At 47.3% G+C, this 27,799-nt stretch overlaps 1 protein-coding gene across 1 annotated transcript in view; it reads right to left on the reverse strand.

Moving 5' to 3' along the window:
• RBM19 (RNA binding motif protein 19) overlaps nt 1-27,799 on the reverse strand; it is a 99,141-nt gene that overhangs the window by 30,479 nt on the left and 40,863 nt on the right. The window lies entirely within an intron of this gene.

The raw sequence follows: 27,799 nt of genomic DNA on the forward strand, positions 1-27,799 counted from the left end.
TTGCACAGACGCAATTTTCGGCGGCGCTCGGTGAGTCCCCGCACCGCACTGCATCAGTTCAGCGCACGGTGGGCAGCTCGGTTCAGGGGCAGCTTGTGGGCCGGTAAAATGGTCTTCGTGGGCCGCACGTTGCCGACCCCTGTGCTAGAGCAAGTGCCTTCCTTACAGTGGACAAAGAATGTTGGATATGTGACCCACAGACTGAAAAAAGACCCCCCCCCAGCCCCACTTTGTAGTGAAGCAAGTTCCCTCTTTGTAGACCTATAAAGCCCCATCTCAACCTTTTTGAATCCACGGCTCCCTTGACCATCTACAATCTTTCTTCGGCACCCCTGTGGGGCTCAGGAGCCCAGTTATGTTACCCCTTGCCTGCAGAGCTGGCAGCCTCTCGCCCTTTTTCGAACACCCTCCCTTGTGGAGCGTTCCCTCAGCCTCCTCTCTCCTTGGGAGTCCTCTGGGCAGCTGCTGCTGCTGCCCCTGTCTCTGAGCTTCCCCCTTCCACCCCAAAGAGAGGTGCCTCCTCACACTGCCCCACAGGGGCCTTGGAAGAGGATGCCCCTAGCCTTAGTAGCCCAACGGAGACTGGCCAAAGCTGAACATGTGGCCAACACCTTACTCTGGGAGGCAGCAGTGGCAGCAACGGGTGCTGCTGGGCCTGCATGGTGGAAAGGCTCCCCTTCAGCACCGGGCACTCAGCTCCCAGGCAGGCCTTGCACACAGCAAGCACAAGAAAGGCCAGCACAGCGCCCACCCGGCCTCCCACTTGCCTGTCCATTCCCAACAGCAAAGACTGGTGGACAGGCTGGGCTGCTGCAACAAACAGCTGTGCAAGCCTTTGGGAGGGAGAGACTTAAGAGGGCATCAGAGGAGGGGGGGAGAGAAAAGAGGGACAGAGGTCAGTGTTGCCCACAGCACCCCTGACCATCATTCATGGCACCCCAGGGTGCCACAGCACACTGTTTGAAAACCCCTGCCCTATACTGTTTGGGCCCCAAACTATTGTTTTGAACTGGTTTGTTTTTATTGCTTTGCATTTTATAATGCGGTTTGTAAATGCTGGGTGCTGCCTCGAGTCCCAACTTGGGAGAAAGGCAAGGTATAGATGCATAAATAGAGCCCAATGAATTATATACGCCTTGCTTTACTATCCAGTGTGTGCATGTGGTGCCGGGGCGGGGGGGGGGGGAACAGCAGCTTACCTGTCCCATAGATTTTAACTGCTCCCCCTTGAAATTCCACTGTGATACCTCTCCCCCCGCCAAGAACTAGTCGCTTCTTCGCCAGGTCTGATTATCAACACCTATGCACAAATTGGGAACAATGAATATTTAATGCGTGGGCTCCGGAATAAGAAGGGAGGGGGGGATATTTTTTCTCCAGCAATCTCCACGCTAGCGGGGCGGGGTTGGAGGGGGGGGCGGCAGTTGGCTGGGCCAGTGCACCGGCTGGGAATAAACGCGGTAAAGTGCCGTAAACGCTCTCGTGAAATGATAGAAGCTAAATCCGGGGAGTTAACCTGCCGCACCGCCAGCATGACCAGGCATCCATCTGCCGAATTTCCTCGGGATGCGCCGTGTGTAAGTAGGGCATTATGAAGACTCAAAATGAATCTGCACGTCTCCCTCCTCCTCAGAGCCTTCCCCCCTCTCCCTGCCTCCCTCCCTCTCCCTCTCTCTCTTTTTCTTTGAAAGCAGCATTAACGAAAACACAAAACAAACTAAAACAAGGGAGAGGCGGCAGCGGCCTCGGAGAATCAGCAGCAGCAGCGCTGTCGGGAGGCTAAAGCAGCGGGAACCTTGTGCGTAATCTTCCAGAAGTCAGGGGAGGAAGGAAGTAAACAAAAAGCCGAGGGCCTTTGTTGTTAAGCGGGTCATTGTCGGCTGCAAAGTTGAGACTCCTACAACACCCCTTTGGGCGTTCTGCCGGCATGGAAGGATGGCACGATTGACTTCGGAGCCCTTGATAGATCTCTCACCCACAGTTTCATGTGATCTGCCTCTGAAGCCATCTCCGAGTGTGGCAGCACCAACCCGTTGGAACTCCCTGCCTGTTGACACTTGGCGTACACTCCTTTTTGTGACCTGTTTAAAACATCTGTATTACCGGTCTACCAGTCACTGAGAATGTTTACATATGTCCCTTTTTTTAAGCTTATGGATTATATTCATTATCCTTTTAATGTATTTTTACGTATCTGTATTTAACTGTTTTTTTACTGATAAGGTCCAGTACAGTATACACTGGAACTTCGGAAGCTGAACGCCTTTGAACTCGAACGTTTCAGCTCCCGAACGATCGAAAACTGGAAGTGATTTTCAGAAGCCAAATGTCTGGCATGGCTTCCGATTAGTTGCAGGACGCTCCTGCAGCCCATCGGAAGCCGCGCCTTGGTTTTCGAACTGTTCCGGGAGTCAAACGGAATCCCGGACAGATTAAATTAGAAAACGGAGGTACGACTAGTGCTTAAGCATTTTGGACTAGGACCTGGGAGACCAGGGTTCAAATCTGTACATCTGCCTATGAAGCTCATTGGGTGACCTTGAGCCATTCACTGTCTCTCAGCCTAATCTACATCCTCACAGGGCTGTTGTGGAGAATAACTGGTGAGGGAGCAGGGAGGGCCATGTATGCCACCAGAACTTCCTGGAAGAAGAAAAGCTAGGATATATATATGGGTGGTTCATTTGGTTAGAGCGTGGTGCCGATAACGCCAAGGTTGCAGGCTTGATTCCCATATGGGGCAGATGCATTCGTGCATTGCAGGGGGTTGGACTAGATGATCCTCGGGGTCCCTTCCAACTCTATCATTCTATAATTTCACGAAATAAGTAAGTAAAATAAAAATAAATTTAAAACCTTTTTTTGTAAACGGCTTAGAGGTTTTATTACAACTAAGCAGTATATAAATTTTGTTAAATAAATAACACAGAAACAAATACATTTAAGCTAGCAGTTGTCACCCCGTCTTGGGGAGGTGAGTTCCAAAAGCTAATTCTGCATCATATAAAGAACCGAATCCCTTTTTCTGCCCCGTATCAAGGGCTCCTAAGTCACTCGTGGAGTATTTGACCAGCGCGTGAAATGACCCCACGTATGCAGTGATGCAGAAGCAAAGCTTCTTCATATGTCAGCTAAACATTGTGGAGAAGAGTATAGATGCTGTGAGGGAGGGAGGAAGTAGTCAGCATGGCTTTCTGTGGTCCTCCACCCCTCCTTACAAGGAAGAGGGCTGTTGTCTCTTGTCTGAACCATTCTATAATGAAGCTGGTGAGGTTAAGAACCTGGACACAAACACTGATTGCTCTTGCTAAACTTTGCCTGCAGAGAAAGGACCTGGGGTCCCTTAGACCCTTGGGCAAGGAGCTGCATTTGGGGGACACCCCCCCAAAAAGCCACTTTACTGCATGCCTTTGTGCCGCAGTGTGAGAATGACAGGAAGCTTCTCCTGCCTTTGATCTTGCAGAGATAGCGGCAGCACATCACCACAAGCATATATGTCATACATCCCACAGTCTGATAAGATTATTTGTGTGTGTGCACAAACACACACAAGGGTCTGCACCCCCCAGTGGGGGCCAGTTTTGCCAACCCCTAGGCACGCCACTGTTCGTCTGAATCAAGCCCTTTCGGGTCTCATCCAAGAATGTAGCCACGCTAATCTCTGGTAGCAAAACAGAGAGGCCTCATCCCGACGTGCTGTCAATTCTCCTCTGCCACAGCCACAAGATTGTAAGCTTTCACTTCCAACTTGAAGTAACCAGTTTTGGGTGACATCCGAACCCAGATGTAAACTGTGGTCAGCCTTAAACTTATGGTTTAGTTTAGTGAAACAAAGACAGCTTCTAAACAATGGTTATCGATCCCGGCTCATTTCTCCCGGGGTCCACGAAAGGGATTTAATGGGCACATGGCAGAACTTGTTTTATTTTACTTCATCCTAGGTTTTGGGGTTGTGGTTTTTTTAAGCTGGCAAAAACAATACAAAGACAAGATAGTGCTATAAAACTACGCCCAAATCGTCTTCACCTGAGAAGGGAGTACACCGGGAAAGACTATAAACTCTCAAAAGGAGTACACAATTCCTGTAAGTCTGAGCAGCATTGCCCTAAATCATAGTTAAAACTAACCTTGGGCTTGGGTTAGTTAAAAATAGCACCCTCTTGCCCAAGATTCTACTCTTCTAGGTACGAGGGATATTTCCTTCTTTGCATAGGAGAGTGTTCAAATTCTGACAGCTCCTGCTTTGCAATTTGAAGCGGTACAGTCCTGACCCAAGTTGATGACCTCAGTGAGAATAAGGCTGCAGTTATAACCCAAAAGTATATATGGGGGGGGGGAGGGTTGTATATATATATGAGAGAGAGAGAGAGAGAGAGAGAGAGAGAGAGAGAGAGAGAGAGAGAGAAGGGGGGAGGTTTTCGGGAATCAACTGTTTTCTAGGGAGCCACAGGAAGGGGAGAAGATTCCAGCAGGCTTCCTTACCCACAGATTAGCGAGCCAGGGGCAACAATGGGGTAACCAAGGACTTCTTGTCCAGGGACACCCCCTTCCCTCCCCCACTGTGTTGATAATTAGAATCCATAACATGCCCATTGACATCCCCAAGCTGCGGGGGGGGGGGGCGGAGGGGAGGGGGATTCTTTAATGCCCCCCCTTCCTCTCCAAGCCCAAGCGAGCCGCTAACACCTCTCTTTTCCAATTACGATGTTCACCTTTTGAGGAGTGGGAGGAGGCACCAATTACCCTCTCCAGAGCACAATGTGCCCTGCCTGTGAAGAATAATTTATGTTTTCATCAACAAGAAGAGTTCTCACGTTCCTAATTTGTTTTGTAGCATGGGATGGGGTTGGGGTCTGTGTGCACATGAGTAGAAAGGGTGCGCACCGGGGGGGGGGAGCCTCCCCCCCCCTCAGATGGAACCCAGGAATAATTATGGGCCTCTTGAGCTCTGGCAGCTAAAATGTGCACAAGCCCCTGTTTGTATGCAGATGCGTGTAGGTGGCAACAGGGAGGGGGTGCGCTTGGATACAGTGTGTGTGTGTGTGTGTGTGTGTGTGTGTGTGTGTGTAAAGCTGGACAGTATTCTGTTAAAAGTCTCATAGCACTGTGCATGCTACTCTATGCATTCAACGGCATACACCACAACAACCCTGGCACAGCAGAGATGCAGCGTGGTGTGGTGGCGAGAGTGTCGGACTAGAACCAAGGTTCGAATCCCCAGCACTGAAGCTCGATGGGTGTGACCTTGGGCCAGTCCCTGCCACTCAGCTACCTGGCACGGTTGTCGTGGGGATTGGAGGAGAGGGAGCCACATACGCCGTCTTGAGCTCCTTGGGAGGAAAAATGCGGGATATGAATGCAATAAACAAATAAATAAAATGTCCGGATAATTTGTTTATTTTTTAAAGGCGCAGGCTTCCTGTATGCTACTTAGAAGAATACAACAACCCCCAAGGATTTTATCTGCACTGGGGAGGTGTGGGGGAACCTCTTCCAGTCTGAGGGATGTGCGGATCAGAGGGCAAGCTACCAGGGTGCTGCGTGCCAGGGGCAAAAGTGGGTGTGGCCAGAGGCAAAAGAGGTGTGTCCCGAAGACCAGAACAGAGAGGCAAGGAGGGTCACATTTGACCCCTGGACCCAAGGTTCTCCCGCACCCCCCGACTCATGCCTATTAATAGGCATTATCCAATATGCATTGTGAGAGGCACAACAAGCAAGTTGCATTATGGGCCCAGCTAGCCCAGAATGGTTTTTTTGTTTTGTTCTGACAGGCAAGTGGATCTGAGGGGAGAGGGAGATTTTGTGCTGGCCACCATGGCTTCTTCCACTTGCCTTGCCCCACCCTCCAGCCCTAGGAGCCTTTCCTAGACCATGACTCTGAGAAAAGCAGGAGCAGCTGGGAAGAGAGGAATACAGGGGTTATTTAAAAAATATTAATTTTATAAGTTGTGTGTCCTTGTTTCTCAAGTTGACAATTTTACATGGTTTTGTATGCTCTGTGGTATTCTATACATTGTGACTTGCCATTATTTTATTGATTATACAGGTGAAACTCGAAAAATTAGAATATCATGGAAAGGTTCATTTCTTTCAGTAATTCAACTTAAAAGGTGAAACTAATATATGAGATAGACTCATGACATGCAAAGCGAAATATGTCAAGCCTTTATTTGTTATAATTGTGATGATTATGGCATACAGCTGATGAGAACCCCAAATTAACAATTTCAATTTTGACATATCTTGCTTTTCATGTCATGAGTCTATCTCATATATTAAACTCCAGTAGCTAATGAAAACAATTGCTTACATAAATGGACTTTTCCACGATATTCCAATTTTTCGAGTTGCACCTGTAGTTGAGTAATTCTTTATTCTAATTGTTAGGTGTAAACTGTTTGATTGCTATTATTTGTTGATATTTAATTTTACTGTTTGCTTTTATATTCTAATGGATTATTGAATGTTTCTTTATTTGATATAAGTTGTTGATATGATCAAAGTTGTTTTATTTATTTATTTTATGTAAGCTGATTATTTGATATAGGTTGTTGGTTTTAAAGTTACGTTTTTATTGGGACTTTTTTTTGCATTGGATCAGATCGTTATTGAGTATGTGACCATTTGCTGTCTATTTTGTTGTTCCTTCAGCTTCTAAACCGCCCTGTGCATATTACAGAATATAGAATATTTCTATAGAAAGGCGGTGTGCAAATCAAAAGCGAAACGAAATGAAATTTGCAGGGTGGGTTGCTCACCCCGTCTTGCAAATGCATGCATTCATTGAACAAAATTGCACTTGACTGCAATAAAGCCTCAAGAGAAATTTACAAGCGCGCACACACAAAATTACCTTTTTTAAAAAATACAAAAACCACGGGCATTTAAGAACATACAAACATAAGGAAGAATTGCAGGATCAGGCCAATGACCCATCTAGTCCAGCATCCTGTTCTTACAGTGGCCAACTAGGTGCCCCAATGGGAAACACACAAATGGGACCTGAGTTCCAGAGCACTATCACCCACCCTGCAGTTTGCAGGAACTGGTAATTCAGAGGCATTCACTGCCTCCAGCTGTGAAGGAAGAGAATGGGCATCAGGACTAGTAGCCATTATGGCCTCTTCCTCTATGGATATGTCCAGCCACACAGCTTTATTGCAGTCCATGAACCCAAAATACATGGATATGTCCAGCCTTCTCTTAAAGACACCCAAGCCGGTGGCCATCACTGCCTCCTGTGGGAGTGGCAGAGTTTAAACTATGCGCTGGCATGAAGAAATACTTTTCTTTTTGCTGTCCTTAATCTTCTCTCTCTCTCTCTCTCTCTCTCTCTCTCTCACACACACACACACACACACACACACACCCCACAGCTTCATTGCATGCCCCAACAATACAAGAAGCAAAATGAACCCCTGTGTTGCAACTCAACCGAGAACCAACAAACAAGGCAACACGAGACCCAGAGTGAAAGCAACATATCAGTTCTAGAAAAACTCTATTATACCAATGATATACAATAGCAACAAATACAATTACTGTAAATTTCTAGCATATAAGACGACTTTTTTATCCAGGAAAATCTTCTCAAAGGTCGGGGGTCGTCTTATACGCCGGGTGGAGAATCTGCAGTCAGGTATATCTCAAACTCTATATTTTAACTGGAAAAGTTGGGGGTCGTCTTATACGCCCGGTCGTCTTATACACCGGAAAATACGGTAAGCAAAATGGCAAAGTATGGAAAAAATCTCTGTAGCATCAAATACAACCGGGCAGAATAGCAAAGTATGAAAAGGTCTCTGTAGCATGGATGGAACAGTAGGTCATGTAATGTTCCAATGAGGCTGAAGTAGACGGAGACTGGACAGTGATTCAAGAGACTTTTTCATACTTTGCTATTCTGCCCGGTTGTATTTGATGCTTACAGAGATTTTTTTCATACTTTGCCATTTTGCTTAATTGCATTTGTTGCTACTGTATATCATTGGTATAACAGAGTTTTTTCAAGAACTGATATGTTGCTTTCGCTCTGGGTCTCGTGTTGCCTTGTTTGTTGGTTCTCATCGGATGCCCCAGCAACCCATGGTTGCCGTGGCCGCGCCTTGTTCTCTGATCTCCCTTCTCCTGCATCTGCCATCTTCCAAAAAAAACCCAAAACAATCCAAAGCAAGAACAACAGGATGGAGCCAGGGAGGGGAAAGAAAGTTTCCAGCCAGCTCTGGAGGATTTAAAAGGCAATCCAGGAGTCACAGATGGCAAACGAGCCATTGGAACAGATTTGCTCAGCAATTCCACTTCCCCAACCTGCCCACCCACCCCCACCCCACAGTCACCGTGGCACATTTTGCGTTCACAACAGCGTGCATGGGACTTCACAAGTAAGGGGGGGGAAGCAAAGCAGAAATGAAAAGAACAAACACATTCCGACAACATCGAGCGCTCCCCTCCATAAATCTTTATTATTAACCTGATTATTTGCAAAGCATTCTCTTCCGATGTGGCACAGAAGAACAAGCTGGTTTTTTCCGCAACGGGAAGAAACAGCTCATTCAAATCATATGTGTGTGTGTCTTCAAGCTTGGCAAAGGATGGCGGGAGCTGTCTTAAATAGGCTCCCTCCTCAATCACACCCTACCAAACCAGCCATGGCCTTCCCTGAAGGCAGTGGTAGGGCAGCTGCAAGTTGCCACTTTAAAATCCAGTGTGGCATAGTGGTTAGAGTGCTGGACTAGAAGACCAGGGTCCGAATACCAACTCAGCCATGAAGCTCTCCGGGTAGGTGAACTTGGGCCAGTTATTTCCTCTCAGCCTATCCTACCTCACAGGGTTGTTGTGAGGATGAACCGGGAGGAGGATGGATAAGCATGTAAACCACATCGAGCTCTTTTAGTGGAAAAGGTTGGATATAAATGCAACAAACAAACAAACAAAAGCATTTCCAAACCACTTAAAATCTAACCACCAACTGGCTTGGCAGTAGTATCCGTACTCTATTTACTTACTTACTTATTCACTCACTCATTCATTCATTCATTCATTCCTGCAGGGATAGCTCCGTCGGCAGGGCATGAGACTCTTCATCTAAGAGTCGTGGGTTTGAGCCCCATATTGGGCCAAAGATTCCTGCATTGCAGAGGGCTGGGCTAGATGACCCTAGGGGTCCCTTCCAACTCTACCATTTGTTTGTTTGTTTGCAGATTTAACAAAATAAGACATGGAAATAAAAATTATTATTAATAATAATAAATGAATAATACTAATAGTGACCAACCCCCCCAACTCACCACCCATTTATATTACAGATACATATAGATACTCTCGGTACATGCATTGTAAGCTCAAGTTAATATAAGCCGCCTACACATCCCATAGGTTATGCACACGGAGCTGATGTCTACATGAAATCTGTTCAGACGTAGCCCAGGCAGCGAGACCCTAAGACCCCGCTAAGTCTCTGTTTGAGAGGCCTATGAGATCGAAGGGCTTCGAGCAGAAACGCACTGTTAATGTTAGTTTTCAAGAAGGGAGAAAAATAAACATATTGTGGAGATGCTGAGAATTAAATACTGGCTTAAAAGAAAGAAAAGAAAAGAAAACACTCCTTTATTTCAAACAAAGCCCAGGGAAAAAGCAAGTTTCGGTTCTACGGCTGGCAGGGGCTTTGTGGGCCTAGATGAGCCGCGACTTGCAATCCTGCGGCCCCCCACCCCTGGCGTGGGGGTGAAGATGGGCTTCATCTCTTCAAAATGCATCCCATTGCCACAAAATCATTGCCACAAATTTTTTAACCACTGCAAAACAGCACCTCCCCCCCTGCAAATTATCTTTAAACATCTCTGCTTTGCACCAATTGGACGATTAGAGAGGGATAATAGCTGCTTTTCTCCATCCTATCTCATCCCTTTCTTCTCAGGGGGAAGGAATGAGTGTTCTGCCCAATAGGGCGAGCTTTTTTTCCTGCCCAGGTTCCCATCCACGGTCAGTACCAGCCCCTTGGCGTAAGACGGTTAAATGAAACATGCAAGGCAGAAAATGCTCTCTTCCCCCACCCCTACCCCCCCCCCAAAAGGCCCCCTCCCCTCCCCGCCATCCCACCCTTCGCTCTTCAGATGACTCCAGTTCAGCTAATCCCATTACAAGAAAATAACGTGGATAATTCAAGCTAATGAAATCATTACAAGGATGCAGGCAGCCAGAGGTGGACATTGAGAGCTAATTTAAACACTCTTTCTCCAGCGTCGGTGTAGGAAATATCTGTAGGTGGAGGAGAAAGGAAGAAGGAGGGGAGGGGAGGGAGGGGGAACCCCCTTAAAAAAAAAGGCAGCCCTCCTCTCTCATTATTGCAGAGATCTGGGCAGCAAATTCAAGGGGAAATGGTCTGAACCATTTCTCCCAACCCCCCCCCCAACTTCCCCATATTACTATGATCACGGTCATCAATAACGTCTCCTTGGTAACCTCAGGGGGGGAAAGTAATGAATGAATGATGTGCAAAAAGGAAAGGATGGGAATATACCTCCTGACACGCTACAGCAAGCCTGTTCCCCATCTGCAGGAGGAAGGAGCGGAAGCTTTCGACATAGCCAGACATAAGAACCGAAGAAGAGGCTGCTGGATCAGGCCAGGGGCCCATCTTAGCCCAGCATCCTGTTCTCACAGGGGCCAGGGCCAGAGCCAGATGCCTGGAGGGAGACCTCAAGCAGAAACTGGGATTCAGAAGCACTGCTGCTGCCCAATTGTGGAGGCAGAGCATAGCCCATCATGGCCAGAAGCCGTCGATAGCCTTGTCCTTCATGAATTTCTCCCATCCTCTTTTAAAGTCAGCCAGGTTGATGTCCGTCACTGCATCCTGCGGAAGGGAGTTCCGCAGTGTAACGAGGCACAGACTGAAGAAGTCCGCCTTCAATCTTCCAGCGTTTGGCTTCAATGGATGCCCACGAGTTCTCATGTTGCGAGAGAGGGCGAAAAACCTATCTGCTCTCTATCTGCTCTCTCCATGCCATGCATGGTTAAGTCAGGCATTTGCAAACTCGGCCCTCCAGGTGTTTTGGGACTACAATTCCCATCATCCCTGACCACTGGTCCTGTTAGCTAGGGATGATGGGGGTTGTAGTCCCAAAATATCTGGAGGGCCGAGTTTGCCTATGCCTGATCGAAGTCCACTGAAATCCACAGCAGAAGCCTTCTCAGATGGATGGATGCACAGTGATTTATGATGAACATGCAACTCTCATAGAGAAGCTGCCTTATATTGAGTTGGGCCCGTGGTCTATGTGGTTCAGTATTGTCTACACTGACTGGCAGCTCTCCAGGGTTTCCAGGGGAGTCTCTTTCCGTCCTACATGGAGATGCTGGAGATTGAACCCAGGACCTTTGGCCTGCGAAGCTGATGCCCTATCACTGGGCTACAGCCCTTCTCAGAAAGTGGATGGATTTCAGTGGTTATGGCTGGGTTTTCCTGGTGTAGGTTTGAGTGTAAGATGACTCTACTCCTGAAATGTTACAGATGCTACCAGGTCTGCCGGAGAGAGGATGCAGGAATGAACTGGAGTAAGTGCTATTAAAATGCACTGAGTGTAGCCTTTCAAGAATCTCAACTTTCCTGGACGTAGTTGGGGCTGTTTTTTTGGGTGGGGGTAGGGGAAAACTGTATTTGACTGCTTGTATTTGATTATATATTGTTCTTATATTCAACTAATAAAATATTCACACACAAAAAAAGAATCTCAACTTTTAATTTAAAACAAAATACAAAAAAACCAAGGTGCTAGTCCTTATCACTGAGAAGATATTCTGGAAGGCGGATCAGTACAGTCTGCTTTACAAACCTCAAACTGGAAGGAACAAGCCCTTGTGAAGCAGTTCTCAAACAGCTACCTCGGAAAAAGATGTGGAACAACTGGAACAACAACAACAACAACAACAACAACAACAACAACAACAACAACAAACCCACTGGTTTGCAAGATATCCCTTTAAAAATTTGAATAAAGTTTTGTCGTGTCAGAAAATAGCAGTACTCTGAAGAGTTGGAGAATTTAAGTTATCTAAATCCACCCAGCTTGCACATTGCATATTGCCAATGAATCCAGGATGAAAGTGTATTGAATAAATAAAATCTGTGCATGCTAGGTGTGTGGTTATTTTGCAAATCCTTCAATGCTTTTCTGCTCTCAGAATTCCCACCCACCCCATTCCACCAAGCTGCAGCGCTGGCAGTAACAAGATGCCAGACAGAGAAACCAGCACCATTTGATTCCTCCAGTGTTTGAAACTCCCGTTGTTCTAGGGGCATTTTGCGACAGGGAATTTCATTACCGCAAGCAGTTTCTGGGCACAGTACTGCACCTAAGATTTCAGATTAAAAGTGGAAAGAAAGGAGGACCTTCTTCTGCCTCCCCACTTCCAGCTACTCTCTGAAGACTGCAGAAGAGACCCTCTTAAGAATATATGGGGGGTTGCCAGGGGAATGACTAGGCCAGGGGTGGCCAACTCCCAAGAGACTGTGATCTGTTGTTGTTCAGTCGTTCAGTCGTGTCCGACTCTCCGTGACCCCATGGACCAGAGCACGCCAGGCACCCCTATCCTCCACTGCCTCCCGCAGTTTGGCCAAACTCATGCCAGTCGCTTCAAGAACACTGTCCACCCATCTCATCCTCTGTCATCCCCTTCTCCTTGTGCCCTCCATCTTTCCCAACACCAGGGTCTTTTCCAGGGAGTCTTCTCTTCTCATGAGGTGGCCAAAGTACTGGAGCCTCAACTTCAGAATCTGCTCTTCCAGTGAGCACTCAGGGCTGATTTCTTTAAGGATGGATATGCTTGATCTTTTTGCAGTCCATGGGACTCTCAAGAGTCTCCCATGTGATCTACTCACAGTTAAAAACTGGCAGTGATCTACCCCCTTTTTGGAGGTTCAGGTCGTTGTTGAGCTTTTTTTTAGGGAGTTGGAAGGCCCATTTTGGGGGGTTCAGGTCAAAGTAAAGTTGTGGAGCTTTTTCAGGGGGGCAGTAAAATGCTGAGCTTTTTTTAGGGGGAGCCACAGTTGTTCAGCTTCTTTGGGGGGTGCCAATGATCTACCAGTGATCTACCGCAGACGTCCAGTGATCTACCGGTAGATCACGAGCTACCTGTTGGACATGCCTGGACTAGACCATGTTCATTTTCAGCTTCATATTCTTGTTATTAAAAAAAGCGTGCCTGGACATTCCATTGTTGTGCCCATAACCTAGGTTTAACGTGCCATTTAGCTCCTAGCTTTCATATCTCAGTTTCTAAGACTGGGTCCCTCCTCTCTTTGAACTGTTTCCATTCCAGCTGGTTATACAAGAACCTTGCACCTAAGAATTAGTGTGCCCTTGCTTACTTTTTTCCTCCTCCCTTCAAACCCGTTTTCCTCTTCTGCCAACCTGAGGGGAGGGACTGCCTTGCTAATGAAGCTTCGGAGTTAACAATGCTTTAAATAAATGTGATTCAGTTTCTTAAAATGGCACAAACTATTTAAACCTTTCACCCTCAGAAAAGGGGATTCATACCCACTTATCCCTTGATCTGTTGTTGGACCCTGTGGCGATCACACAGGGTCCCCGGTCGTTTGACGGACTATTGATCCCTGTGCCACCACGCGCTTCGCTGCCACCAACCAGGATCCCCTCCCTGGTAATAACTTTCACAGTCAGGGTGCAATTTTAAACAAAATAACAAGTGTTTATTTAAAAACTTCAACAACTTAAGATATTGGTTACAACCCTGCCTACGCTCACCACTCTACCTCACCACCAACCCTCACAATCAACAACCACCCACCAACCAACTCTCTTGATCAACAGCTCTTCAACAACTCCCCAACTCCCCGCTCTCTAACTCTAACTGACTCCTTCAGCTGCCCCTAGCTCCTCCCCCCCCTCTGTTTATTGGACAGCCTAGGGTCAGCCACTTAACCCCTTTTCCACTCCTGCTCTTATATGTATTCCCTAGAAAGGCAAACGCCACATACCTCCCCCCTTAAATAAGTTTGATTCAGGAGGGATAACTGCACAGAGTTATACTCCTGATCAAACTGCGGGACACATTAATTCAAACAAACATTTCCTATGTTTACTAACCTTAACTCCTCATCTTATACTGGCTTAATAATTGTTTTTTCCCACATTATATACAATAGATCATGCAATATTAAACCTTTAGTTAACTGCAAGAAAATTTGTAACTGTCCATTTTAATCTTTGCCTTCGGGTCTTTGTGATAAGGCATCTGCAACGATGTCCAGGATCCTTTCACGCTCCTTATTGTCCTTAACCGCCACAAGAAGTGTCTTTCTCTGGGCACCAGTCTTTTCTCTGCCACACGTGATGGGATGCGAGTTGTCTTCCTCCGCCATATGACACAGTCCCACCCCGATCCCTGCAGTCAATGCGTCTGTAACGATTGTGGATTCCAATCTGTGTAGAGTCTTTGTTTCTCAGGGTCAAAAGCTCTCTTGGATCACCCTCTCTCTCCTTCAGGATCTCTGTTAAGTGTTGAAGCTCGATGCCTTGTACAAACATCTCCAAGTCATCAAAAGTAGCATAAGAACTGGTTGTCTGGCTTTTGAATTCATTGAGAACTGCTTTCAGAAGTTTGTGGATAGCTGCTTTTTTAGTCAGCTTGCTGAAGCTTTTTGGACAAACGGGTTTACTTAATGAAAGTAGACTAAAAAGCTCTGATTGCCTATTGCTGTTAGCAATCTCCCTTGCTGTCAGTCCATCTTTGATCTGTATTGAATTATCAGTTCCCACTTCAAGCAATTTGAAGACGACTTTTTTATCTCTTTGATGTGGTGGCCACGTTAATGCTGTGTAACCACGTTCATCTTGGGCGTTTATTTGTGTTGCATGAGCAGCAGAGTACCCATCTTCCCACCACACAACCTCTAGTGTAGGAAACACTTTCACTTTCATAAAAAGTTGATGGGACACCCTGGCAACTATAACTTTCAGTATGTTTTTCTTTCTATATTTCCAACTGATGAATGTTTTATCATAACTTTGAATAGTTGTTCTAACTGATCTCACAGATAGGTCACTTTTTAAAACAACTCTGACTCCTCTTGAATGGACATAACCCATAAGCTCAGGGTCATATTTTTCACAAATCGCCACTGTGGTAATATGTGACCAGTCATAAGCTTTCCAGGCCTGCCCCCCAATGTCAAATATAAAGACCTTGTATTCTAAATATGGGGCTTCCTGTTCCTCATCCCACAGGATCCCGGAAATAAAACTGTTTACTAGATCCATGTTTACATTATATGGGCGCTGACGTCCTGCCATATCACTGCATGGAGCCCCTTGGAAAGGAACTTTTGCAATTGAACAAACATGGGCCTTAATTGAGCCTAGACAGGTATAATCATAGCCATACCATGGAACACCCATCACAATCTTCTTTGGATTAATGCCCATGTGAATGTATTTTTCATATTCCATTATGGTGTGGCTATACGGAGCATTGGCTCTGGCTATGCATTGCGACCACACCTGACTCTGTTCATCGTACGGCATAACAAATATGAAATCGCAAGACTCTGCAATCCCGGTGTCAATGTGATGGACTACCCCTTTTGCTAGTCCTGGAGTATTACTGAAACTCGTTTTAAATTTTTGTAGGATGTTTCCTATTTCTTCCTGCTGTGAATGGGTTAATGTAGGGGCTAGCTTAACTTCTTTTATATTACATTCTTGCTCCCCTCTCCCTTCCCAGCATGATATTTCTGCTTCTTCTGGGTCCTCTGGGATAGCACAGAGAGCCCAGCTTTCATTTCTCTGGTAAGGCTTAATCATGTTTATGTGAACTACCTTGCGCCCCTCATCCCCCTGCTGGATAAGGTAGTTTACATTATTTATTTTGGACACGATTTGGGATGGTTCCTCCCAGGCTAGTTGCATTTCATTCCCCTTTTTGGTTGCTCTAGGCACGGGTTGTGCCACGTCGTGTCCTAAACTCTGGGCTGGTGTGGAGATTACAGGTAAAGGACACAGTTTTGCCTTGGTTTTGTCCTGACCTGATCCCTGCCTCTGGCAAATGTCACAGGCTTGGCAATACATTCTAATTTGCTTCCCCATTCCTGGCCAATAGAAATTTTGTGCCACTCTTCGTTTGGTCCGAGTTATCCCCATATGTGCCCCAAAAATACTATTATGGGCTTGTTTTATGATTTCTTCTCTGTACATGTGAGGAACCACTAGTTGTCTGCGGTTTCCTCCTCCCCCTTTATAAGGTGTGCTAAGGGCTTCACGATATAACAGCCCCTCCTCTAGGCAGAACCTCTCTGGGCAATCAGGGGTTAATGGAACAGTAGATTTTGCTGCCTCAAAACAGCCATTTAGTCCCATGTCATTCTTTTGTTCCTGAGAGAAACTAGTCTTTGGAGTATTTTTAAAAGGTATTAGGAAGCCTGGCTCACTCAAAGTTTCAACTTGAGGACTCTGAGTCCTGCCCTCATTGGCAACTGTTTCGCTTCCCTCAGTATCAGTGGACAGTTGGCCCCCCTTGGAGCGGGTAATAACAAACGCACTCTGCACATGCTCCAGGAGATCCCAACCGATAAGCACCGCAGTGGGGATTTCCTCTGAAATGGCCACTTGCCACTTTCCACTCCAGTCATGTAACTTAATGTTTACCTCAGCCATTTGGAGTCTAACTGGCTCTTTGGCGATTCCTTTTAATTCTATAGTTTTTCCTGGAATTATTTTATTGGTACTGATTACCTCAGGATGAACAATTGTGATTTGGGATCCGGTATCTTTTAACCCTAGATATTTTTTGTTTTCAATCCAAATATTTTCTCCTGACTTTCTCAAGAGCAAATCATTCTGTTTAATCAAGTAACAGTGTATTACTGAGGCCTCAGGAATCTCCTCTGTCTCAGGCCTAGCTAGAGCTTCGGTTTCCGTGGCAACCTGCTTAGCCTCACCCTGCCCTACTGAGTGGATACAATAAGAGTGTTTTTGAGTGTTTGTGCTCCCAGATTTAACTTGTTCACCAGTCTTACATTCAAAGCTTCTGTGGCCCAGTTTATTGCACGACCAGCACCTCATATCTCTTCCCCCAGTATAATTAGATTTATTTTCTTTTACCTCAGAGGTATGGGTGTTAGTTTGGCCCACGTCACTTGGGCTTTTTGACTGTGGTATGTTTCCCTTCTTCATTGCCGGAGAAGAGCTTCCTTTAGCATATTGAAATTGGTTTCTGGGGTTCCCCCACAATTTCCCGCCAAATTTTGGACTATCAAATCCATGGTCCCTAATTTCATTAATTTGGTCAGCTAGGGTTGCTGCCTCCTGGATGGTTTTAGGACTTCTTTCCTTTACAAGATATTTCAGCTCCCCAGTTATGGTGGCATAAAATTGCTCCAACGCAATAACCTCTCTGATTTTTTGAATTGAATCCGCACCCTCCTGCTCTAACCATTTTTTGAGGTAATTTGTAATTTTTGCCCCCAACTGAGCATACGTTTCTTCTCTCAACTTTGTCACACTCCTGAATTTTTTCCTTAGTTGTTCTGAGGTAATTCCAAACCTCGTATAAATTAATTGTTTAAACATCTCAAAATCTGTTGACTGTTCTTCTGTCATTTGGGCATATATTTCTGCCAGTACCCCACTAATTCTAGCCCTTAAGATCACCATTTTCTCCTCATCCTTCACTTGGAAATCTTTACAGGCTCTCTCAAATGATATCAGAAAAGCCTCTGGGCTATCTTTCTCCTTGAACTCAGGGAATCGCTTTAAATCTACTTTGTTAACGGTTTGAGGTGTACTGTTGTTGCTGTTATTCTGATTGCTCAGAGCTGACAATTCCATCCTCTTCATTTCTAAATTATATTGTCTCTCTCTCTCCTCAGCTTGCAATCTCAGTTCTTTCTCTCTCACCTCAGCCTTAATTCTTTCCTTTTCTAATTCTTGGTTAGCCTTAACTTTTTCTAATTCAAATTTATATTGTTGTTCTAGTTTCCACTTTTCTAATTCTATAGAAACTTGTGGCTCTCTCACCTCAGGTACAATATTAGTTTCATCTTCTAAGCTCTGCTCTTCCCTCAGAGGATTCCCATTTTCCTCCCCTTCAGAGCTATCTTGAGCTGGTTCCCTCACAGGGTTCTTTGTCTTTTTAGGTGGCATATTGTGTGATTGAGGATTGACAGTTAAATTAACAAAATAAGAGAAATCTCCTCTCAGCACTGTTCCCCCTGGCTAGGTTTCTCCAGACTCGGGTCTCAAAGTTCTGCTATGGGTCTTCTCTCTACCCGTTAAGCTTACTTCCTCGGACCCCAAGTCAAAACCCCCTGCCAGAACAGATTTGTGAGCTCTCTTTTCTCCTTTTGTTATCTTAGCCTTGCAGCGTCCTTGGGTACCCACAACTACACCCCCGGGCTAGGTTATCACTTCACAGATTTACCCTTCCCCTTCCAGATGTATTGTTTAACCCCAGCTGCTTCTGCCAATTTTGTGGTGAACAGGCACAACGATTTCAATATCCCTCCACGGGCTTATTGATGTCTCCTGCCGGCGTATTGATCTTATCCCGTCGCTGCCACCAGTTTTGTGGCGATCACACAGGGTCCCCGGTCGTTTGACGGACTATTGATCCCTGTGCCACCACGCGCTTCGCTGCCACCAACCAGGATCCCCTCCCTGGTAATAACTTTCACAGTCAGGGTGCAATTTTAAACAAAATAACAAGTGTTTATTTAAAAACTTCAACAACTTAAGATATTGGTTACAACCCTGCCTACGCTCACCACTCTACCTCACCACCAACCCTCACAATCAACAACCACCCACCAACCAACTCTCTTGATCAACAGCTCTTCAACAACTCCCCAACTCCCCGCTCTCTAACTCTAACTGACTCCTTCAGCTGCCCCTAGCTCCTCCCCCCCCTCTGTTTATTGGACAGCCTAGGGTCAGCCACTTAACCCCTTTTCCACTCCTGCTCTTATATGTATTCCCTAGAAAGGCAAACGCCACAGACCCCAACTCCCATAATCCCTGATGGGCCATGTTGGCTGGGGCGGGTGGGAGTTAGTTGCCTCCCTTGTTAGAAGCCCTTCTGTGTCAGTTGGTAAAAACATGGCGCTGATAACGCCAAAGTTGCAGGTTCGATCCCCAAAAGAGACAATGGCATATTCTTGCATTGCAGGAGTCAGCAAACTTTTTCAGCAGGGGGCCGGTCCACTGTCCCTCAGACCTTGTGGGGGGCCGGACTATATTTTGAAGGGAAAAAATGAACAAATTCCTATGCCCCACAAATAACCCAGAGATGCATTTTAAATAAAAGGACACATTCTACTCATGTAAAAACACGCTGATTCCCGGACCGTCCGCGGGCCACATTTAGAAGGCGATTGGGCTGGATCCAGCCCCTGGGGCTTAGTTTGCCTACCCATGGACTAGACCAGGCACGTCCAACAGGTAGATCATGATCTACCGGTAAATCACTGGACATCTGTGGTAGATCACTGGTAGATCACTGGCTCCCCCAAAGAAGCTCAACAACTTTGGCTCCCCTAAAAAAGCTCAGTTTTTTTGCCCTGCACCCCCCAAAAACAGGGATTTTCTTCTCCCTAAAAAAAGCTCAACAACAACTTTGACCTGAATGCCTAAAAAACGGGGCTTTCCTCCTCCCCAAAAAATTCAACAACTTTGACCTGAACCCAAAAATGGGGGTAGATCACTGCCAGTTTTTTTAACTCTGTAAGTAGATCACAGTCTCCTGGGAATTGGCCACCCCTAAACTAGACGATCCTCAGGGTCCCTTCCATCTCAACCATTCTACAATTCTAAACCTTCTCCAGTTCTGCTCTTTGCCCAAAAATGCTCCCCGCTCTTTCATGATTAGTTTAAGGAACTTCTCAGCCACCTTCAAAGTGCAAACATCTTCCCAGCATGGCAAGCAGTATTTAAACATTTTGAGGCAAACATCAAAAATTCACCATTAAAACAAGCAAACAGAATCAAAACAAGCCAGCCACACACACACACACACACACACACACACACCATTACAAAACACTAACTCACACTTAACCAAAACAACTTACAGGAGTGGTGGTTAAGCTTTTCCAGCCCAAGGGCCGCATTCCCATCTAGGAAGACTTCCAGGGCCACATGGTTTGGGGTGGCCAGAGGCAAAAGTGGCCAGAGCAGTGGATGAAAATGTTACCTTTGTACAGTAGGCCGGTTTCTACACACAGCCTTCTATACTCCCATAACAGCAAGCAAGAGAGTCACGCCGCTGGGTTTAAGAATGCATCCCAGCCAAGCAAAAGATCTGGGGGAGTAAGAAGAAGGTTCTGACAAGGGGTGTGGCCCGAGGAGAGTCCCGTGGGCCAGATATGGAAACCCGGAGAGCTCCGTTTGGCCCTCGGGACTGAGGTTCCCCACCCCTGACGTACAGCAACACAAATGAATGAAAAGCAGATTCACTTCTTGAAAATCTTCAAAACATAGCTGAAAGAAAACAAGGAGGGAGTCGAGCGTACCTCTGAGGATGGAGTTTCACAAATACGGAGCCACCATTAAGAAGGCCCTGCCTCTTGCAGCCGCCATCCTAACGCCCCGTTGCTTCTACTCAGAAGGGGAACATAAGCAATCGCGCATCTTCAACTGGGCTGTTTGCAAAAGCTTGGTGGCCAAGCGCCTGGTACTTAAGATGTTTTCAAAGTGTGCGGCCGTGTTTTTGCTTTTTGGAGGTTTTATGGCTTCGCCAGGTATTGTAGGTTTTTTCTTACTTTCGAGATATCTTTATCTCTGCCCATATCTACTGTATTTAGAAACTCTTTAATAAACCATTTATTTTATTTTTGTTATTAGTCACCTTTCAGGCACACATCGTGGCAGAGACTCATTCATCCATTTTAGAGACTGTTATGGTATAAAGCATGGGACGCGGGTGGCGCTGTGGGTTAAACCACAGAGCCTAGGGCTTGCCGATCAGAAGGTCATTGGTTCGAATCCCCGCAATGGGGTGAGCTCCCGTTGCTCGGTCCTAGCTCCTGCCAACCTAGCAGTTCGAAAGCACGTCCAAGTGCAAGTAGATAAATAGGTACCACTCTGGCGGGAAGGTAAACGGTGTTTCAGTGCGCTGCTCTGGTTCGCCAGAAGCGGCTTTGTCATGCTGACCACACCCCGGAAGCTGTACGCCAGCTCCCTCGGCCAGTAATGCAAGATGAGCGCCGCAACCCCAGAGTCGTCCGCGACTAGACCTAATGGTCAGGGTTCCCTTCACCTTTTCCGGTATAAAGCAGTCTTTCTCTTTTATCCCTATAGCTCTCTCTCTTGTGAATGAAATAAACAGTCCCTACCACCACCACAGCTACCACAGGGGCGATGGGGGAAGAGAAAAAGTGGCATGCTTAGCATGAGTGCTGCCTTTAAAAATCCCCCTCCGGTAGAACCTTGTGTTTCTGCCTCCCTCCCTCCTTCCCTCCCACTTTCGACCCGTTTTTCATTCATCCTGCAACACACGTTCCCCGAAACTGGCGAGGTGTCACAAGGCAAGCAAGGATCGGGCAGCCTCTGAATAAAATAACCAAAAAAAAAGGCAGCCGTGAGATATCATAATTAGAACGGTCATTAGCGGCACACTCAGCAGAGGGTCTTGCAAATGAAGTGTAGATTCGGGTCTCTTTTCAACCTACCGGGAATATGAACAATCAGTCGGATTAGTTAATGGGACCAGTTGCCAGGGGTGGCAGGAAACGAAAAATGACACTTTTCGCAGACAAGTTTTTTCTTTTCTTTTTTTCTTTTTTTCAACATGCTGCTTAAGAAAGCAGGTGACAACGGAGAAAGAGAGAGGAGCTACTCTCTAATCTTCGATTCAAGCCCCAGACCAAATGATTCTGTCCTTATCTTTCGCATTTAGATATTTCTCTCCAAAATAGAGAGCACCCCCCACCCTGTTTTATCTTCACAACAACCCTGTGAGGTAGGCTGTGTGTGTGTGTGTGTGTGTGAGAGAGAGAGAGAGAGAGAGAGAGAGAGAATACAAGCGGCAGTGATAAGTAGGCCTGATACATCGCCCATGATCAGTTTTAGGGCCAGAGCGCAATGGCGCCCTCACCCAGAGGTATATGGTGGGTGAGGCTTGCCTGTGCATTGGCTTCCCTGCTGCCTCCTTCCTCCCTGTGCCGGACACTGGTGGTGGAGGGAACTGAGGCTGGGTGGCCAATGCTGCTTGCTTGTTCCTCCCTCCGCTTTTCAACATCATGGCGTATCACTATATTGCGGTGTTTGGCTGGTGATACATTGCAATGTTGAAAAGCTAATATCGCCCAGCCCTAGCAATGAGAACGGAATGCTGAACTAGATAGGCCTTTGGGCTGATGCAGCAGGGATTTCCTTGCATTCTTATTGGTGGGCGGAGGGGAGTGTATGTGTGTTTGTTCGTAGCAAATGAGTTAAAATCTGCTGGTTCAGGCCACTGGCCCATCTATTCCAGCATCCTGTTCTCACAGTGGCCAACCACAGTGGGAAGCGCACAAGAAGGACCCAAGCCACAAGAGCGATTCTTCCCGACTGTGGTTTCTAGCAATTGGTTATTCTGAAGCATGACTTCCTCCAATGGCTTTCAAGGAGGATTGGACAAATTCACAGAGGATACGGCTATCAATGGCTTAACTAGCCATGATGGGGATGCTATGCTCTGCATCCGTGCTTGGGAGGCAGTAATGCTTCTGAACACCAGTTGCTGGAAGAGAGGAAAGTGCTCTTGCGCTCATGGTGTCCTGCTTGAGGCTTCGCCATGGGCATCTGGCTGGCCACTGTGAGAACAGGATGCTGGACTAGATGGACCACTGGCCTGACCCAGCAGAGCCTGCTTAAATACCTCTGAGCTGCAGCCCTTTTGCAGTTCTGCAGTAGCTAATTCTGCAGCATTACAGAGAGAGGGAGGGAGCAAGAGAACCTGTGGATGGGGAAAGGGGGTTAACAGAAATGGGAAAGCAGATCTGAGGTGGTGTTGCAGAAAGCATACACACACACACACACACACACACACACCCCCAAGTGATGACATGCATAAGTGAATGTGTAATCGCAGATCCACCACCACTGGCAAAGCTGTCACACTGCCGCTCCTGAGTGAAAGTGTGATGTCTCTCTGGTGGAGCCAGTTCACACATAGGCAGCTGCCAGTCATCAGCTGAGAGCCAGTCGGACTGAGACTGGGGAGAACCTAGGCTCAAATCTCCCCACATGTCACGCATTTTGCTGGATTGGCCATCCATACTTCAGAGGGACAGTTATCCTGGGGAAGGGAGGGGGCTGTGATTCAACAGCTGATCTGGTGTCTGGGTAAGCAGTCAAAGGCAGATGTAGATGTTGCTCTGGGAATGTGGGCAACTGGAGGGCATGGGTTGGGCTAGGTGCAATTGTTAGATCAGGTTGCTAGCCCCCTTGCAATCCACTGGCAGCTCACAGTGTGAATTGTGTGCTTTGATGTTTGTTTAGGGAAGGGCAGGAGCAATGCACACCAAAGGCTTTAGGTTCAACCCCCAGCCTCTCCAGGTTGCTTTAGAAGCCTCCTGCCTGAAAGCCCAGAGAACAGTTGCCCATCACTGCAGAGCAGGCATGGGGACAGAAATGCAGTGGTATGCTTGTGATGGTCACAGCAACACCCCTTCTAATATTACACGGCAATCTTATGGTTATAGAATAGTAGCACTTAAGATGCATTGCAATGCTCCAGGGCCACCGCATGCATAAGTGAAATCGCGTAAAGTGGGGAGCATCCCACTTTAATAGCGAGGGGTGCCAAGAATGGCATGTGGACGTGCAGCAGAAGTGGGGGAAAGGCACCCCCCACCCTGTGCCACCTTCCCTCACTTGGGCAGCACCCCCCAAGCAACTTCCGGGCAGCAGCCCCAAGAAAGGGAAAGCCAATTTATTTCGCAGTGACCAGCATAAACGCGACTGCATATGAATGAGATGCCTGTACAGCTCTCCACTGGGAGCCAGTGTGTGGTGTAGTGGTTAAGAGTGGTAGACTCGTAATCTGGGGAACCGGGTTCGCGTCTCCGCTCCTCCACATGCAGCTGCTGGGTGACCTTGGGCTAGTCAAACTTCTCTGAAGTCTCCCAGCCCCACTCACCTCACAGAGTGTTTGTTGTGGGGGAGGAAGGGAAAGGAGAATGTGAGCCGCTTTGAGACTCCTTAGGGTAGTGATAAAGTGGGATATCAAATCCAAACTCCTCCTCTTCTTCTTTTTCTCCATGTGTTGCCTTTCAGCTACATCTACTATTTCATGGAACATGTACCTGGGGAGATGTTTTAGAGTGCCTGAGTGGCCCTAGGAGCCCATCCTCAGCGGCTGACTCTCTTCCTTTCACTCTGATTGGCTCCAACCAGCACGGCGGGTGAGAAGGCTACTTCTCAGTGGCTAAGAAATGTTCCCCTTTCATGCTGATTGGGTGGCTCTGGAATGCTGGATGCAGGGACTCTGCTGCAGAAATAGTGATGGGTCTTCCACCATCACCTCCCTCCCGGCAACCCTGGACCACTATATGAGGAAGCTTTGGCCCACTGGATGTTGCTCAACAACAGGCATAGGCAAACTCGGCCCTCCAGATGTTTTGAAACTCCCATCGTCCCTAGCTAACAGGACCAGTGGTCAAGGATGATGGGAGTTGTAGTCCCCAAACATCTGGAGGGCCGAGTTTGCCTATGCCTGCTCAACAACAACTCCCATCATCCCTGGTTGCTTGTTAGGGGTGATGGGAGTTGTAGTTCAGCAACATCTGGAGAGACGGAAAGTGCCCCACGCTTGAAGACAATGCCGAGATAGACGGACCAATGCTCAGATTCAATATAAGGCAGCTTCCTAAGACTTAATAACCTGGGCCAATTTTCTCAAAATTGGAATCCGTGCCGCATTGTCTCAGCTCCCGGCCAGCCCCTGCCTGCCCGCCACCCTCTCCAACAGCCCACTCCCCGAATGATTACTTCTTGACAGCTTCTCAGCCGCAGCTGGAGCGGAGAATGACAGGCAGAGACAGGTACGTCTGCGTTGCTACAACTGTCACAGTAATTTAGCACTCCAGAGCGGCTCCCACGGAATAATTTAACCAAGGAGGAGGTGGGTGAATGGGTAGAGGTGGGTGCTGCTGGGTGGTGTTGCCCAAGGGATCTCAGTTGTCCTGCTAGCACAAGACTCTCTTCCCTCCGTCCCTGTGCCCATATCTAAGGAAAGGGGTAGATTTTGGAGGCTCCCTGCTTAATCACCAGAGAAATGAAGGCATTATTGAGACTACAAACAGGCGACCAAGGCGAATCAAACCTGAACTGGGCCCTACTTCCATGACCCGGATTGGGTGGGGAGGGGGGGACAGGCCCCTCCATGTCACCAACTTGAACTGTCAACTGTGGCACCATCAACACAGCTGGTGGCACCGTCCTCACCAGTGCCATCCCCTCCATCAACCATCATCAGAGGGGGATGAGTCTCTGCCCCACCACAGGTGGGGAATTCTGGTCTTCAGGAATTGGGGGGGGGGGCTGCTGTAAGATTGATGGCAATGCACTACACATCAGCGAGGGCGCCCGAGGTGGCATGGCAGGGGAGCCAGCCAGAAGGTACCACCCCCCATGGCCAAGGAGGTTGTCCCGGTTGGCGGTGGCCTGTGCCATGCTGCATAAAGTGGCAAAGGCATGGAAGCTGCCCGTGGATATTGAGCTGGGACCACTTAGTCCTGCAGCTGGGATGTGGGCTAGGATGCTGGGATCCAGGGGTGTACGAGCCACAACCACCCCTGCCATGACAAGGATCCAAGAGCTTTAGCGGTGGAAGTAATCTAGTCCAACGTCCTGCAATGCAGTTATCATAGGCTCCTCGCATCTGGGTGGGCAACTGAGGCTCATATTTAATTGAATAACTCACCCTGGAATACAGTTTGGGAGTCATCGTACTAGATCAGGGGCCAGCAAACTTTTTCAGCAGGGGGCCCCTCAGACCTTATGGAGGGGGCTGGCTATATTTTTTTTGGGGGGTGATGCAAGAGCACCACGAGCCCCAGTGGCTGCTTGCCTGTGTCTTGCGAGCGGCAGGGGCTGGCAGCAGCAAAGGGATGGTGAGTGGCACGCAAAAGGGCTCCGGAGAGGGGATGCTTAAAATGGCGGCCGCTCGAGAACTGCTACTGCTGCTGGCACCAACAAAGCCCAGAACCCTTCCTCCTCTAGGCAGGGCGGGAAGAAGAGAAGCCAGGAGGAGGGAGGGAGGAGGCACCGCTGCCGCGTGAGGGAGAGGGACGGAAATAACGTGCATGCTGCCGATCCACGCGGCAATTCCCGGACCGTCCGTGGGCCGGATCCAGAAGGCAATTGGGTCTGATCCGGCCTGTGGGCTTTAGTTTGCCTACCCATGTACAGTCATACCTCAAGTTGCGTTTGCTGCGGGTTACGTGTCTTCAGGTTGCGCTCCGCGCCGAACCCGGAAGTACCGGAATGAGTTACTTTTGGGTTTCGGCACATGCGCATGCACAGAAGCGCTAAATTGCACTTTGCGCATGCGCAGAAGTGCCGAATCGCAACCCACGCGTGCGCAGGCGCAGCACTGCGGGTTGCGAACGTGCCTCCCGCACGGATCGCGTTCGCAACCCAAGCGTCCACTGCATTAGATATTCCAGGAGCGGTTCCTGGGGAATTTCAGCAGTGAGTAATTGTTCAGATGCAATGCAACAGGTTGCTTACACCCATCCACACCCAATTTGTTCACTGAAACTGAAGAAGACTTTTACAGAAGCCAGGTGGCCACATGGAGGTCAAACTGTGTAGTGACCAAAATGCAAGAGAATGAATCTAGGAGGGTGGTGTCCTTATCAAAAATTAAAATGATGCTTTCTTTTTTTCTCTTTAAACTAAGTAGACTTTGAAGAACTTTGTATAATTCCAGAAAACCACTTTGGCTAGATTAATTATTTTAATGAGGAGAATAAGGAAAACGTGCACAGAAGATTAAAAAAAAAAATGCAAATCCACTAAGGTTGTGGGGTTTCTCATTAAGCATTTCCATTAAAGAAATGGCAAGATCTTGGAATGTGAAATAATTCTCCAAAAGAAAAGGAAGAGGTTGCTCTCTCTCTCTCCTTCAGGGCTTCAAAGCCAGGAAAATGGGCACAGAAAACTGAACTGGAGCCAGAAAGATCTGGCACAACCTTAGAAGAGAAATGAAAAAATCCTCTGTCGTTCGCTCATCTGCCACGGAGGCGATCGTTCTTAATGGGGTTTTCCGAGTAACATCTACTACATATTTTGGAAAAGTTGCTAGCTTGCTCTGCATTTAGACAATTCTCGAGATATCATAGCCAAATCTGCCGTGGCAGTTCCTAAGATCAAGGAGCAGGTTTCCCCCCCCCTAATGTTTCCATACAACTGGGTGCCGTTTTAAATCAAGATGGCAGACTGAAACTTTCAAAATGCCACTGATTATATAACAAACTCAGGACCACCTTTTCAGCTAACTTGCCTTAGCCGAAGTCCTATGTATCTTCCTGACATGGACACTATCGACATGCCCTGCTATTGTTCTCTATTTTATCTGTATTATCCAGCACGATTTTACATCCAATGTTTTAACTGTATCTGTAGTATTCTTTATATAATCGTGCCTGGTCTTTTACTATGTGCTATGGCCATATGGCTAATGCAATAAATAAATTGATTGATTGATTGATATGACAAAATCCTGAGAGAAAGGAGCAGGTTTCTGTCTATGTTGCGACACAACTGGACGCCATTTTGAACCAAGATTGCGAATCGAACCT

This window comes from Lacerta agilis, chromosome 17 (assembly GCF_009819535.1).
Source record: "Lacerta agilis isolate rLacAgi1 chromosome 17, rLacAgi1.pri, whole genome shotgun sequence".
In the NCBI taxonomy this organism is placed as follows: domain Eukaryota; kingdom Metazoa; phylum Chordata; class Lepidosauria; order Squamata; family Lacertidae; genus Lacerta; species Lacerta agilis.